Below are 15689 nucleotides of genomic sequence, written 5' to 3' on the forward strand. Positions count from 1 at the left end.
TTGGTCTCTCATGGCATGTGATTTTTTTTTTTTTCTTTTTAAGAATTATCTCATACATTTTGTCACACTCCCAACTCTTCATTAGCAAGATATTGTGCTCTTTGGGAATGATACAAAGTCTCTCCCTCAAGTTTTAAAAGACCTTACCTATTAGAATCCAAAGCTTTCTATACAAGGCTTAGGACTTCCTCTCATGGTTTTGAAATTCGAACCATTCAAAGAACTGAAAATGTAAGAGGTTTAAGATTTTTGAAGTTAGATTAGAGTTGAACCATGATGATATCATAATTAATTTAATAATTATTTAAAATATAAATAAATGTGTTAAATTGGTAAAAATTGACTAAAATAGTCCAAATAAATATAGCGATCTATTTTTCATATCATAAATTCATAACTTCCATAAGGCAAATAAGAACTATTAAATTTTAAGCAAATATAAATAGATATTTCTCAATCCTTAAAATTACAAAGTACAATTACATAAGTAAGCAAATAAAGTCCAAGTTACACATTGTTTCTTACAAAAACATAGAACTTCTTTCTCAAGAAAGGAAAAAAAAAAAAAAAAAAAAAAAAAAAAAAAAAAAAAAAGCGATCTAGTCCAATCACAGTTTTCAACCCCAAGTGGTTCGACTGTAGTTCACACAGTTCATTGATTTTATTTTATTTTTTTGTATAGGCCAGTTTTTGGGTTTAAAATATCTACCTTGACGAAGGGTTCACTATTAATCAAGTGAAATTGTGTAGTCTGGTTTAGGTTTCACGACCTTACTCTCCCTATCCAGGCAATGTGGGACTTAATTAAAATTTGGTTCTCCTACACCTCACCCTATTTATGAGATCTTTTGGCCTTTTGGGTCCCCAAAATCTACTCCCCTAAAAGACCACACGTCCTCATGTGGAACCTAACCACCATTGTGTCAAAGCCCTCTCTAATACCATTTTGTCACACAATTTTTTTTTTTTTAATAATTCGATAACTACAATGGGGGGTGGGGTGGGGGGGGGGGGGGGGCGGGGAATTTATTATAGTATTTGACATAGGTTACTTAAGTGTATAGGTATCTTAGATAAATAGTCACATAAGTACATGGATAATTATATAATTTGTGCATAATAGTCCCTTTATTGTTTTTCCAATTTAATAAGCTTTCAAAACTTTCAAACCATAATCTCAGTCTGCTCTCATAACCTATTTTAGCATTTGACATTGGGTGATCCATGGGATATACTGATCCTTGCCATCCATTTCCTTGGATACATAGAGAGGAGATACTTTGATGAGTTTGATCCACCAAGCCTACATTATATAAACTAATATGTAGCCTCATGCATATGCACGGATATAATTAAAAAAAAAAAATCACAATTATAAGATTCAAATTAAACTTTTTTTGAGAAGAGGTTCAAATTATACATCGTATTAGCTTACATTTTTTTTTTAAAACCATACATTTCTAATATATGTAATGGTTTCTTATTATATATATATATATATATATAAATTTAATTGGTTTGAAGCTTTTCGGTTTTTACACCTAGGGCATGTTTGGTAGAATGTAATAGATACTATAATGTAATAGTTATTTCTATGATTTAACTATTCAATAGTTTGGTTATGTTTTTGTTTTTATTTTTACTTTTTTTTTTTTTTGAAGGGAGGTTATGTTTTTATTATATGGAATACTCATTCCTTATGAATAGTTATTCTTTAAAATAAAGAATAATTATTTATCTCTAAAAGAGTTGTAATAGTTATCCCTTAGTAACTGTAATGATTTCTAACATTAATATATTTCCAAATAAACAAACTTTCTATATCCACTTAACAATTATGGAAATAAAAAATCTTCAAAAAAATAACTTATCTCTCTCAAAGAATAATGCTAGTTATACAAACTATTTTACAAAAAAAATTAACAATTGCTGATGTGGTAAGTAATTATTGGTAAATGAAAATGTGATATTAATGGTGGGTTTAGATGAAAACCAATAAAAGATTGGTCATGTCAACATTTTATAAAAATGTTGTATAATAGTTTGTGGCTGTAGCATTGTTCTTCTCTCAAATTTAAAAATATTATTTTCTAGGCAATATAATTGTATAAGTAAGATATTTCCTAAAATAAATCCTAAGTTTTATTCTAATATTACAATTCACAACCAAACTCATTAACAGGTTTAATTATTCCATTACAAAACATTTGTTCCCAGCAATAAAGATTATCATTCATGTTGTAATCTACATTCAGTGTACCAAACATACCCCTAATAATTTACTTGTCACAAAAATTAAAAACTTAGATGGACACGTAGCGAAAAATTGGACTTCAATTGAAATCCAATTTAGAATCTAATTGGATTTGGATTTTGCATTCAATAATTCACTTGGCACTAAATTAAAAATTAAATGAGACAAATGGTGCAAAATTGATAATCCAATTAAAATCTAAATACAAAGGCCTCTGCCCTTCAGTTTTCTTGGATAGATAATTAGTGGGGAGAGGGGAATGGAGCGGGTAGAGGCCTTTGGTGTCTGATTTTCGTTGGTTCTTGAACTAATTGCCTTACTCACCAAATAACCAGAGCATTTCTGATTTAACATATGATCAGACATATAGCATAATTACTATGTTTTACAAACTCTTTTTTTCTTTTGTTTTGGTTGTCAATTGTGTATGTGGAAGGGGGAGAGCTCATGTTAAGCTGGAGATTAGATTTTTTTTTTTTTTTGAAACTAGCTGGAGATTAGATTAAAATATAAGGAAACAACCAAATGATTTAGGTTTTTTTTTTAGATGAAATTAGTTAGTATTAGTAAAGAACTATAAATTAATTAATAATGCAGTTGCAGTGGTTGGTAAGGGTACCTAAGCCAAACAACCTCCAAGGTAATTAACAAAGAAAAATTAGAAAAGAATAGGCATAGATTTAGCACTTCTCGATTCAGCTATCTATTAAAACAAATATCAATTAAATTTGGTACTAGTATTATAGACTTTTCTAATGTGAACGAGCCAAAACAAAAACCCTTGTTGTCAATAAAAACAACACACCTTAACTGGCTAGGGGGACCAGGAACTCGATAGGAAATTGATAGGCTTCGCTGGAATGTGCAATCAACATGTGCTAACAAAATCGAGCAGGTGGAAAATAGACATCATAATAAGCTCATGACCAAAATGCCACCAGAAAACAACAAAGTTTATGGAATTATTTGGGATCAACTAGAATATATAATTCAATGATTTGTCCATCAAGTTGGTCTTGCAGTTGCAGATTTCATCATTTTATAGGTATGGGGTAGTACTACATACTACCACATTTTTTAATTCTTGAAGCTTGATTGATTATAATTAGGGTCATGCTAACGAGTGCCCTTACGATACTCTTTAATAATCCATTTTAGGAAAATTTTAATACCACTTTTATGGGAAATGAAAAAAACTGTCAAAATATTAATTACTTTTTTTTTTTTCATTTCCTATAAAAATTTTCTTTAAATTAATTATTAACTAGTGCTCTAAGGGCAATCGTTAACATTTCCCTTATAATTATAATCTTCTTGCCAAACAAATGCTACAAAAACTAAAAGGGTTTAGTAGAAAATGACTTGTTGATCACAGGTAATGGCCCATTTCTCTGCATCAATGCAGATATTTTTCTAGGATTTGTTGGCACTTTTTCCTCTAGAAGCCTCTGACAAGCATGACAAATGAACAGAAATTCACATATATATTGAAAGAGACTTTTCATATCCCCCAATACCCCATGAAGCAAAGAAAAAAATCATAAGACAAAAGGCGATCACTTTAATTTCTTGGTCTCAAGCGTGTGAAATTGATGCTTCTTGAACCCAAAAAAAAAAAACAATTGCAAACAATGACCAAGTAATTCCACTACTTTTGCATCTTTGCAGCCTCTATATGCACAATTCTAGACTAAATGAATCCCATGAAAATTTTATTCGAGTCCTTACAATGGAGCCCCATCACCAAAGCTCTAAAAAGACATGCTTATGCAACGATCTAAGCATTTAGGTACTAAAATTCATCCAGAAAGAAAGATCCTTCTACTTTCATTCGTTCAATCAAAATGTAAAACGCAAAATAACCCACTAGAAAGAGAAAGACCCTAGTTTTTTCCCCCAAGTGAATAGCAATGCCATTAGACAAACCAAGCTAAAACTTTAGGTAATAAGCACTAATCGAATCTAATATAATCTGGCTCACCACTTTGCAGTTTGCCCACAATTACTGAAACATTTTGATCTTCAATCATTCTTTTGTGTCTGAAAAACTAGAAAAGCAACTCTTGGATCGAAGAAACGGTCCACAGCTTCCCAACCCTTCTTTCTTAGGAGAATCTAAGGTCCGCCGAAGAAGCTGTTTCATTGCAACAATCAAATCTTCTGTAGGATTAGAGGGTGGACTTGAACTCTGCTCACAAAACTTCTCATGGCTTTTGAGTGCCTCATCAATACTCACATCTCTCTGCAATCTAAAAGACTCATCTTTCACTGCCTCAGCACATAGCCCACATAACCATCGACCTTGGTACCTCTCCCTCACACGAGCAATATAGTCCAGAGTACACTCCTCAGTTAGTCCACAGCAATGGCACTTCACAAACTCCACCTCGCTTTGCTCTAAGCTAGAGATAGCCATATTAATACCTGAATCATAGAATGAATGAACAAAGTTTAGAATATTGGGTTATAAAATCTGATGGGGTCTAAAAATTTTTAAATTTTGAAATGAAAATAGGAGAGAATAATAAATTTACCGTTTTGAATTTGAATAGTCTATCGTTAAAAGTATCGTATCTACTATAACTGAAGAAATTAACACTTTGATTTTCAAATGAAAAATGAAAAGAAAAGAAAAGAAATCCTTTTTGGTATATGGGATTTCGTTGATTTTATCTCTCCTTTTCCCAGTCACCTTCTTCAACAACTTTGTCGCCGTCGAAAAGAAGAAGACCAAAAAATATGATATACATCTCAGAGAGAGCCTTGATTGGCTCTAAATTCACTGTCTTCAAAACAAAACTGTTGGCAAAGAATTCTCTGGAGGGAGCTTGATCTATGTAGTAATGCTTTTTATGGAGGGAGAGACATTCACTCAGCTCTGATTATAATGAGAAACTGAAAGCAGAGAGAGAGAAAAATATATAGAGGAAACGGGAGATAGATTTTGAATGATTGCTTTGCGTAAGGAATACAACTTCGAATGCGCCCCAATCATTGGCGATTTTGAGGCTGTGTAATTTATCACATATGTAAGCCAGATGGTTATTCCTAGTATTTTTACTGTTCACTATCTAACGTACGTTTCTTGTTTGTTTGTTTGTTTTTTTTTAAGGGTAAATATTTTTTTTATACCTCATCTATTAAATCAGGTACAAGAAAAAAAATAAATTTATACAAAAAAAAAATTATCTATTAAATCAAGCAGGACTAAGAATCAATGCTACTATATAGTGGATGCAATAAAATGCTACCAATGAAGTCTCAATTGCAGGGACAGAATTCTCAAAAAAAAAAAAAAAAAATTGCAAGGACGGAGGCATATATTGACCATGGGGCAATGGCCCCCCTAATTTTTTTATTTTTTATTTTTTTAAATACATTAGTGTGTATATATATATATGCATTGATTTTAGTAATCATATTATTATATTATATTATATATATAATAAAAGTTGGGTTTAGACGTCGTAATTATGTCACATGACTTCACAAAATTGCAGAAATTTTATTAAAATTTTAGATTTTTAAAGAACTAAAAAAGAATAGTATACTACCAGAACTCTAATTTATTCTTATCATTAAATAAAATTAGATTAACATTATTTTTATTTATTAGGATATATTTCTTAAATTAAGGGATAATATTTAATATACAAAAATTTAATTATTTTTTTATTTGTTAGGATATATTTCTTAAATTAGGGGATAATATTTAACACATAAAAATTTAATTTAGATAATATTTATCATCTAAATTTTCAAAAAAAAATCTTCAAGAGGTGATTAATATAAATCTATCCCAAGAAACAGTATATATTTCCAATAATTTGATAATCTCTATCTATCCCCAAAAAAGTATATATCTCCATCAATTTGATAATTTCTATGTTGATGGCATTTAAAATATATATATATATATACTCCATTAATTTGATAATTTCTACATTGACGACATTTAAAAATATATATATATATATATATATATTTATATATATATATGTAGGGACTATGGCCCAAAATAATGTATTGGGCCATGGGCCTTGTCCGAGGACACTAGTAAGTCCGAGGAGAGAAACATGACTTAGTTGATCTACTTTACAAGCTTCATCATTGGGAGACAAAGGGAAGAAAGTCCAAGGAGGAACTTCTCCTCAGCCACGACAAACCCAAACCAAGTGTATATTCCAGCAGTTGAAGTACGCCCCCTGAACACGTGAAAGAGAAAGAAACTCAAAATATCTAAGGAAAAGCTGCCACTATCACATTAAATGCACTGCAGCTACTTTTCTAGGCGCATTAATGTAGAGAAGACCCCTGAACAGTGTTGCCTTGGCTGTCGCAACTCACAAAGGACTGAAAGGGGTGTCTGATGGGATGGGTGCTCAAGTGGGGGTCTAGGTGATCAACAAGTGTAAGGCCCAAATGATCAAGAAGAGCCTATATAATGTAGAGAAGCCCCCATGAAGAAAGGGGAGCAGAAAAGAAGAAGAGAATACTATAGCATGTAAAAGAACCCTAATGCGGTGATCTGTGTTTATAAGTAAAATCCTAATCTCCTCGGACGGAAGGTCCTTTGATCATAATAGTTGTTATTCTTGTCTGATTGTTTTTCAACCCCATGCAAGCCGTTGCTCAACTCATCTAAACCTAGTTCTTTGTCCCATACTCTACAAAATTCATTGTATTGAGCTTTTTGGACCAGGATTCCATACAGTTTGGGCCTGGGCTCCAAACTTTGTCCCTACAATATATATATCAAAATTCCTTATAACTATCAACCACGTTCTCTTTCTCTTTTTTCTTTTTTTTTAAATTTTTTATATGTTACGTTATGTTGAATCAACTCTTTTATATATATATATATATATATATATGCATTGATTTTAGTAATCATATTATTATATTATATTATATATAATAATAATAAAAGTTAGGTTTAGACGTCGTAGTTGTGCCATATGACTTCACCAAATTGTAGAAATTTTATTAAAATTTTAGATTTTTAAAGAACTAAAAAAGAATAGCATACTACCAGGACTCTAATTTATTCTTATCATTAAATAAAATTAGATTAACATTATTTTTATTTATTAGGATATATTTCTTAAATTAAGGGATACTATTTAATATACAAAAATTTAATTTAGATAATATTTATCAACTAATTAACATTATTTTTTTATTTGTTAGGATATATTTATTAAATTAGGGGATAATATTTAACATATAAAAATTTAATTTAGATAATATTTATCATCTAAATTTTCAAAAAAAATCTTCAAGAGGTGATTAATATAAATCTATCCCAAGAAACAATATATATTTCCAATAATTTGATAATCTCTATCTATCCCAAAGAAAGTATATATCTCTATCAATTTGATAATTTCTACGTTGATGGCATTTAAAATATATATATACTCCATTAATTTGATAATTTCTACGTTGATGACATTTAAAATATAAATATAAATATATATATATATATATATCAAAATTCCTTATATCTATCAACCACGTTCTCTTTCTCTTCTCTTTTTTTTTTTTAATTTTTAATTTTTTATATGTTACGTTATGTTGAATCAATTCTTTTTTCTTTTTTTTTTCATTCTATTCATATGACCTTTTTTTAATTCCAATTTTTATGGGATAAAAACAAACACATTGATTAGATATCTTTAATTTCAATAAGATTTATATGAATTATATTTCAAATGGTACTCTACCAATATATATAACCCTATATCCTTTTTGGAGTGAAACTTATTTCAATATGTGAATGTCTACATCATTTGATAATGCAGGTATGCATTCTTTCTTCTTTTATTATTATTATTATTTTCATTTTGTTTATTTTCTTTAGTGTTATTATTGGTTTTTTGTCTTTATGTGATTTTAATTAATGAATTCAAAACATTCGAAAACATTGTCAAGTTTCTAAAGGCTCTTTCTTTGTTTTTGTATTTTGTTTTTATTAAATTGATTAGGTTTTGTGTATTGGTTGCCTTTTGTTTAAACTAATTTTCTTAGATTTGATCTAATTTATATGCTTAGGGTTAGGGTCTTAGAATTAATGATTAAACATGGTTAGAATTAATAGATTAATTTTAACAATTTTCTTATTTGATTTTTATGTTACATCAAATTATCAAGATGTTCTACACGTGCATTCTTGAATTATCAACTTTAATTTTAATTTATAATATTATCTGTAAGGACTGAAATTGGACTGGACCCAAAATATGATTGGGTTCTAGCCCAAGCGGCCCAAACAATAAATTTGTAGAGCGTGGATGAAAGAATTAGATTTATTCCAGAAGAAAAACGATTAAATTTGATAATTGAAGACTGTTAAACACAAGTGGGATGAGAAAATCTGTCCTCGGAGTAACTCGAGGTGTTTATATTATATTATCTTGTTGAACAATAAGATTGTACAAGAGTTCGCAGTCTTCTTCTCAAATTACTTGATTTTTTTCGATCCATCAATTGGCGTACGCTAGTAACAGGTTTACCAATTAGAGATTTCCTCAAATCATACTCTGCTGGAAGACCAGCCTTGAAAGTGCTAATGGCCACATCATCGTACTCTCATTCTATTTCATTAAACATCTCTTAGTTTCTATCCGAATAAGCCTTGAGAGTCTCACCCTCCCGCATGGACATAGACAATAAGGATCCCAAAGGCCGAGGAACCCTGCTGCAAGTAATAAAGCAAGCACCAAAAGCCGGGTGAGTTTCTTGAAGGAGTCGATAGAATTCGCCCTTAAACCGTTGAACCACCTCATCGCCACCGGGCCCAAGCTAGATGGAAAGATCTTACACATCAAGGCCTCATCTTTAGAGTGAATAGCCATCCTTTGACTGAAATGACTAACGTGTTCTACTGGGTCTGTCCGACCATTATAAATGGTGAATGTGAGTTAATGAAATCACCGAGGAAGGCTCACATCTTCTATGCTTCGTGTGAAGGGTGATTTAGAAACTTGACTCAGTGCCTTGTTAATGGCATCGTTCTCCAAGCCTTTGCAAGGCGGGCTTTTGTACCTACGTTTATGGTGGTGCTCCTCTTCATAGGAAAAAGTCTCGCTGGGCAGATTTCTGGATCTCTGTCTATAACTAGCACCATCCGTCTCCTCAAAGGACGGTTCGAAGTTGGGCAGTGAACGTATTCGCCGAGCATGACGCAACTCCCTCTTCAACTCGTTGATTTCACATTGCATGTCTCTGTCATTCTTTGCGTGGGAAACATGACTCTTCCCTCGAGATTGACTTTTACTGGTATGAATTGTGTGCACACTTCCCTCACGACCCTCTTTCCATTCGAGGCTCCTGCGCTGATTGCCATGCTGGGAACCCCTCGACTCTGCTTGATGTAGATCAACATGTACCTGGTGTGGTTTTGCTGCTGCCTGGTGTGGACCTGCCTCCTCCATTGTGAACGTTGTAACCGAATCTCCTTTAAACTAGATCAAGCTCTCCCCACAGACGACGCCAATTGTAAGGACTGAAATTAGACTGGACCCAAAATAGGATTGGGTTCTAGCCCAAGCACCCCAAACAATAAATTTGTAGAGCGTGGATGAAAGAACTAGATCTATTCCAGAAGAAAAACGATTAAATTTGATAATTTAAGACTGTTAAACACAAGTGGGATGAGAAAATCTGTCCTCGAAGTAACTCGAGGTGTTTATATTATATTATCTTGTTGAACAATAAGATTGTACAAGAGTTCGCAGTCTTCTTCTCAAATTACTTGATTTTTTCCGATCCCCCTTTTTTAATACATCTTCCCATGTTATATACTACAATCTTGGTATCATCTCTACCACACATGTGTAGGTTAGATTCGGGAAACTCCTTCCTATCCCATCCAGCAACTCCTAGAACCATCAACCAGTAACTGTAAGGCTGCTCGATCACTGTTCAGGCATCACTTCCACATTAATGCGGCCAAAAAGTTGGTTGAGAAGCATTTAATGCAGAGGTAGCAGCCTTTGAAGATATTTGTTTGCCCTTTTCTTTACCTACCCCTTGTCCAATGTCTAACCCTTAGTTGTGATGTAACTTTGAAGAAGGTCCATGATGATATGACACTCTTACTGACCTCGGATACTAGATACCGATATGACTTTTCTCTTCGGACATTTGTTGGACTTATCTCTTATTATCTCTACTCTTCTCTTTATTCCGTTCCCCTTATAATTTTATCTAAACATCCTCAGATGGTCCAATGTCCTCGGATTGGGCCATAGGCCCAATTCGTACAGCCTTAACAGTACCTCCTAATTAAATGACCCCCACATTATCCTTTTTTGGAGTGAAGCTTATTTAAATATGTGAATGTCTAAATCTTATGACAATGCAGGTATGCATTCTTTCTTCTTTTATTATTATTATTTTCATTTTATTTATTTTCTTTAGTGTTATTATTGGTTTTTTTTGTCTTCATGTGATTTTAATTAACGAATTCAAAACATTCGAAAACATTGTCAAGTTTTTAAAGGCTCCTTCTTTGTTTTTGTATTTTGTTTTTATTAAATTGATTAGGTTTTGTGTATTGGTTGCCTTTTGTTTAAACTAATTTTCTCATATTTGATCTAATGTATATGCTTAGGGTAAGAGTCTTAGAATTAATGATTAAATATGGTTAGAATTAATAGATTAATTTTAACAATTTTCTTATTTGATTTTTATGTTACATCAAATTATCAAGATGTTCTACATGTGTATTCTTTAATTATCAACTTCAATTTAAATTTATAATATTATCAAGATTATATTAATTTTAGGTTTATCAATTGTTTAGTACGTTTTTTTTTTTAAATAATTATCAATTTAAAATTCAATTTGGAATTATCAATTTAATTTAGTTTTAGAAAGAAATCTTAGCCCTTATTTTAGTGAGATAATTATTTACACTTGATAATTTTTTTCTTTTATCTTTATTGAGTCTATTAAAATATATAATTATTTATACATTTATTTTATAAGTTTTTTCATTAAACCGTGCAACGCACAGGCCTATAACTAGTTTTATTATATAAAATTACATTTTTCCTCCTTAATAATATTCATTGATTCTTTTTAGAGTAACATTATAATTACAAACGTATCTACAATATTTTTACGAACATTTGAGGTACAAATTTTTATTGATTTGCATTTGAGCCTATCACTTATATCATTTTTTTACTTACCAATAATCACTTACTATATCAACAATATACCTCTAGCCTTTTCCTCATGTTAAAGGCCATTAAAAAATTTATAGATCTAAAATCTAAAACAACATATACTAGTCCAAAAACATTTGTGCAACAACAAAAATCACCAATAGCAAAGCTAAAAAAAAGTAAGTTCAATTAACCAATTTTACTCAAACAAACAATTGGTCCTTCAAAAAAATTTAAACAGAATAATTTTGTCTTTAACCAGTAGATGCACAGATCAAAAACTCAAAAAAAAAAAAAAAAAAACCTTAGCAGCTAAGAAGCCATCGAGCTAAAGGTCAGAGTCGCCCCCCTTAACTCAAAATCCTGGCTCTGTCCCTGCTCAATTGGTTGAGAGTGATATGAAAGTCTAAAAAACAGTCTATCAAGAGGTAGCGCAAGGGAAAGCAATGAAGTTAAGGAAAGCAAGCTAGTCAAGAGTTAGGAGCACCCACTCTTTAACAGAACAACTAGAAAATTAGGGGGCTCAATTGCTCTCAATCCCTTCGAGGGGGACATAGGGTGAAAACGATCCACTTTAATAGTATGAGACTATGAGTTAGTAGTACAAGTCTAATAATAGGAATAGCAATGGGGCTCCTTAATACCTTAATATGGTTCTATCTTAGCCCTTTTACCTATTGATTTAAGGGCTCTCATTGAACTTCTTTGATCTACAAGGGCTAACCACACATTGATTAGGGATGGTAATGGGGTGGGTTTTTCCTTTCATCTCATCATGCAATTAGGTAACTCACCCATTCCCATTCAATATATTTTAATTTTTATAATTCTATATTAAATTAAAATTTTAAATAGGGTTATAAATGAACTAAATCATTTATAATAGCTTATGTTTGACTCAATAAAAGACTTGTTCAAGCTTGTTTGTTTATAAACTAGTCAAACTTGAACCTTAGTTTTCGGCTTGTTTAATAAGCTGAATCTAAGCCACACACACAAAAAAAAAAAAAAAAAAAAAAAAAAAAGTTGTTCATGAGCTTACTCGTAAACAATAGGGCTTGATAAAATATAAGTCAAGCTTAGACTCGTTTTTGGACTTGGTAATAAGCTTTGTATAGGCCTAAAAAATAAATTAATATCTTATTAAGTCTTTAATTAATTAGTAGTTGGGACCACTCATCCAAACCAATTATTATATTATTACTATGATTCCTAAAGTTGACAAAAATATATGTAAATCTTTTTTGGAAAAAATAGTTTGTAAGTTTTTTTTTTAGAGATAATTAGTTAATTATAACATGTTGCTAATCCTGTAACTCAGTGGCAGCTCTAGAAATTCTTTTCAAAGTGGTTATTAAAAAATTAAATTAAAAAAATTTAATAATAATAAAACTTGAATATATTAACATCACAAAATAAAAACATACGTAAATACATAAAGTTTTAAAATTTCCTTTTATAAGTTTTCATATTTTGAAATTATTGTGTGATATGATAATTTCACCATCAATGTTATCAGCTACATATTTTTCAATGAACACAACCAAACAATTATTAAGCTATCGTTTTCCTATTCTTTTTTTTTTGAGAAACAACTGTTTTCTTATTCAATTACTAACATATTGCCTAAATAAGTACTAATATAAACAAAATGCATTATCTTTTTGAAAAATATATATCACATAAATCCAACAAATTCTGCTAAAGACTAAAGTAAGCGCTAACAAACTAGCTGTGGGGCCCAATAGTTTATGGGCCAGGCCCACTTGCTCATGGGGAGCCCGCAGGCCCAAGCTGAAAAAAGTTATGGCCCAAGCTTAAAAGTATAAGGCCGAGGATGGCCCAGATATGCAGCCGAGGACGGTTTAGTCCTCAGCAAGCCTAAAGCTCCCTTGACAAAAGGGGTAAAAGAGAGCTATAAGAACAAATCCGTAAGAAGATCTAAAATATCTTGGGAAAGTTACCCTTATTACCCTTCCCAGATAAGACTATACACCTAACAGAACCGGATTCTTAGGCTTTATCTACCATCCCCACCAATTCTGGGATTAGACTGACGGGACAAATGTCAGTCCTGGAAAAGTTAACCCTACACGTGGACGAAGGACAGCAAACGCAGGATAATATAAAAGGAAACATAAGGTAACGAAGTGGGGGATCCCATCTCACTTCCTGGGGGAAAAACTCAAGGGATGAGAATGCCCGGATTATATATGTACACTACCACAAAAAACCCACCGCCGGGTAACCGGAGAAAGACATTAGTGCTCCTCGGACATGATCCGAGGAGTCCTATCCCTCAAGTTACAAAGCTGTAGAGCTTGGATATCCAGGCTGAAGCCTTTTCTTATCTGAGTTTCCCTAAAGTTCGGTTTGGACCAACGCCCTGTGACCAAACGCTAGCCTTTCAAGCCCACTCTCTACAAATCTTATTGTGAGGGATCCTCCACGTGCGAGCCCAACGTCATTGTTGGGCCGTTTGAGAATCGTGTCCCTACACTAGCTATTTAAAAAGTGTGCATTTTTTATATATAAAAAAATAGTGATGTTAAAATATGCCATTTGAAAACATAATTTAAAAAAATCACAATTAAACGTTTGATTTGGGCTTTTAGGCTAATTTGTTTGTTTGGAGAATTTTTGAGAAGTGCTATGTTCAAAATATTTTTGCAACACTTTCACAACAAAGTTTAGGTGGCAAGTTTTTACTGGTTCTAATTTGAACTTACTATTGAAATTATTTTTTTTGTTTACCAGTAACAATTTGCTATTTAGGATTTGTTACAAAAATTATTGTGAAAATATTGTGAACATTGCATTTCTTGCAATTTTTTTGTTCAACATTCAACGGACCAAAATTTTGGAGAGGTTGAATTTTATTTTTAATGGGCTCAATTTTTATTAAGGGTGTTTAAGTTTTTTTTTTTTAGGGTGGTCAAGTTTTTTTTTTTTTGGGTGGTCAAAAGACCCATATTAATTTAAAACTCAAAATTTTTTAAGGTATATTAAAAAAAAAAAAAAAATCAGGGTGGTCTTGTGGCCACCCTTATTAGTACTTGGCGCCGCCCCTGCCACAGCTCGAACTCTTTCCCCCTATAAAGTTATGCTCATATCCTCCCATACATACATACATACATACATACATATATATATATATATATATTTATATATATATATTACAAGTGCAAAAAGGAAGTTATACTCACAAATTCAGATTTTAAAAAATAAAAATAAAATTAAAAAGAGGGCTCATCAATGCTAATTTACAATGAGAGATAATTACTCAATGTAACGGTTATTTCTTCACACCTGGTGTAACTTCACAAAAGTAACACATTTTTTGGACCATTGATTACTATTAAATCTAAAGGTCAAAAAACACTCATAGTAATGACATTATTGCTCTCTAAAAATTAGCCAATTAAGCATTAATTCTTCTTAAGAAAGGAAAAAAAAAAAAAAAAAACACAGCATTAACGTTCACTCTTATCCTCTCTCACATCTTTCTTTTTGCAGTATGTATTTTCTAGCCTCCATCTTTGATTTCTTTACGGTACTGTCTTGAAGAACTAGAAAATTTTAGAAATACATGGCCAAAGTCACTATTGTTTTAGAGAATGATTGTTGAGGATGAGTATTTCTAAGGATTAAAAATACGGTCAAAGAGTCAAAGACAATTAAAAAAAAAGAGTGCTCTAACAACATTATGTTTCAGCCATGTCATCATCTCCCACCATGGTCTTTTGAAAGATCTTAAAAAATATGGGCTCTCTTCCATCAATATATCCAAAGCATCATGGCTTATGGCAAAATAAGCTGACTTTTGTGGCATTATTTGTCTTTGGATAATCAACACTCAACAGCAACATTCCAGGGACCACCATGGTTAGTGTCCTCCATGATATGGCCCCACAGTCTTCTCCAAGGCTCAACACACCCCAAAATAACAATTTAATTGCTAACCTCTACAAAGAAAGTCACGGCAAACCTAAGTAGCTAAATATACAACCAACATCTATCTTGCTCCCTTATGATTTTTTTTTGCACGAGAACAAGAAGGTGGTGTGAGAGGAAGATAGGAAGAAGAGATGATGAGGAGAAGAGTGAAAATTAATGTTGTTTTTTTTTTTATTTTGCCTTTATTAAGAAGAGTTAACGCTTAATTGGCTAATTTCTAGAGAACAATAATGACATTACCAAGAGTGCTTTTTGACTCTTAGGTCTAATAGTAATCAATGGTTTATAAAAAGTGTGCTAGA

General features: G+C 31.7%; 1 long non-coding RNA gene across 1 annotated transcript; it reads right to left on the reverse strand.

The window, feature by feature from the left end:
* Window positions 1–3945: 3945 nt before the first annotated feature.
* Window positions 3946–5262, reverse strand: LOC126712733 (uncharacterized). The gene is made up of 2 exons (XR_007651151.1): window positions 4789–5262; window positions 3946–4678 (listed from the first exon to the last, which is right to left on the reverse strand). It is a non-coding gene; the product is annotated as an uncharacterized LOC126712733 (long non-coding RNA).
* Between the last annotated feature and the right edge of the window lie 10427 nt (window positions 5263–15689).

The sequence above is a fragment of the Quercus robur genome, chromosome 2, assembly GCF_932294415.1.
Source record: "Quercus robur chromosome 2, dhQueRobu3.1, whole genome shotgun sequence".
Taxonomy (NCBI): Eukaryota; Viridiplantae; Streptophyta; class Magnoliopsida; order Fagales; family Fagaceae; genus Quercus; species Quercus robur.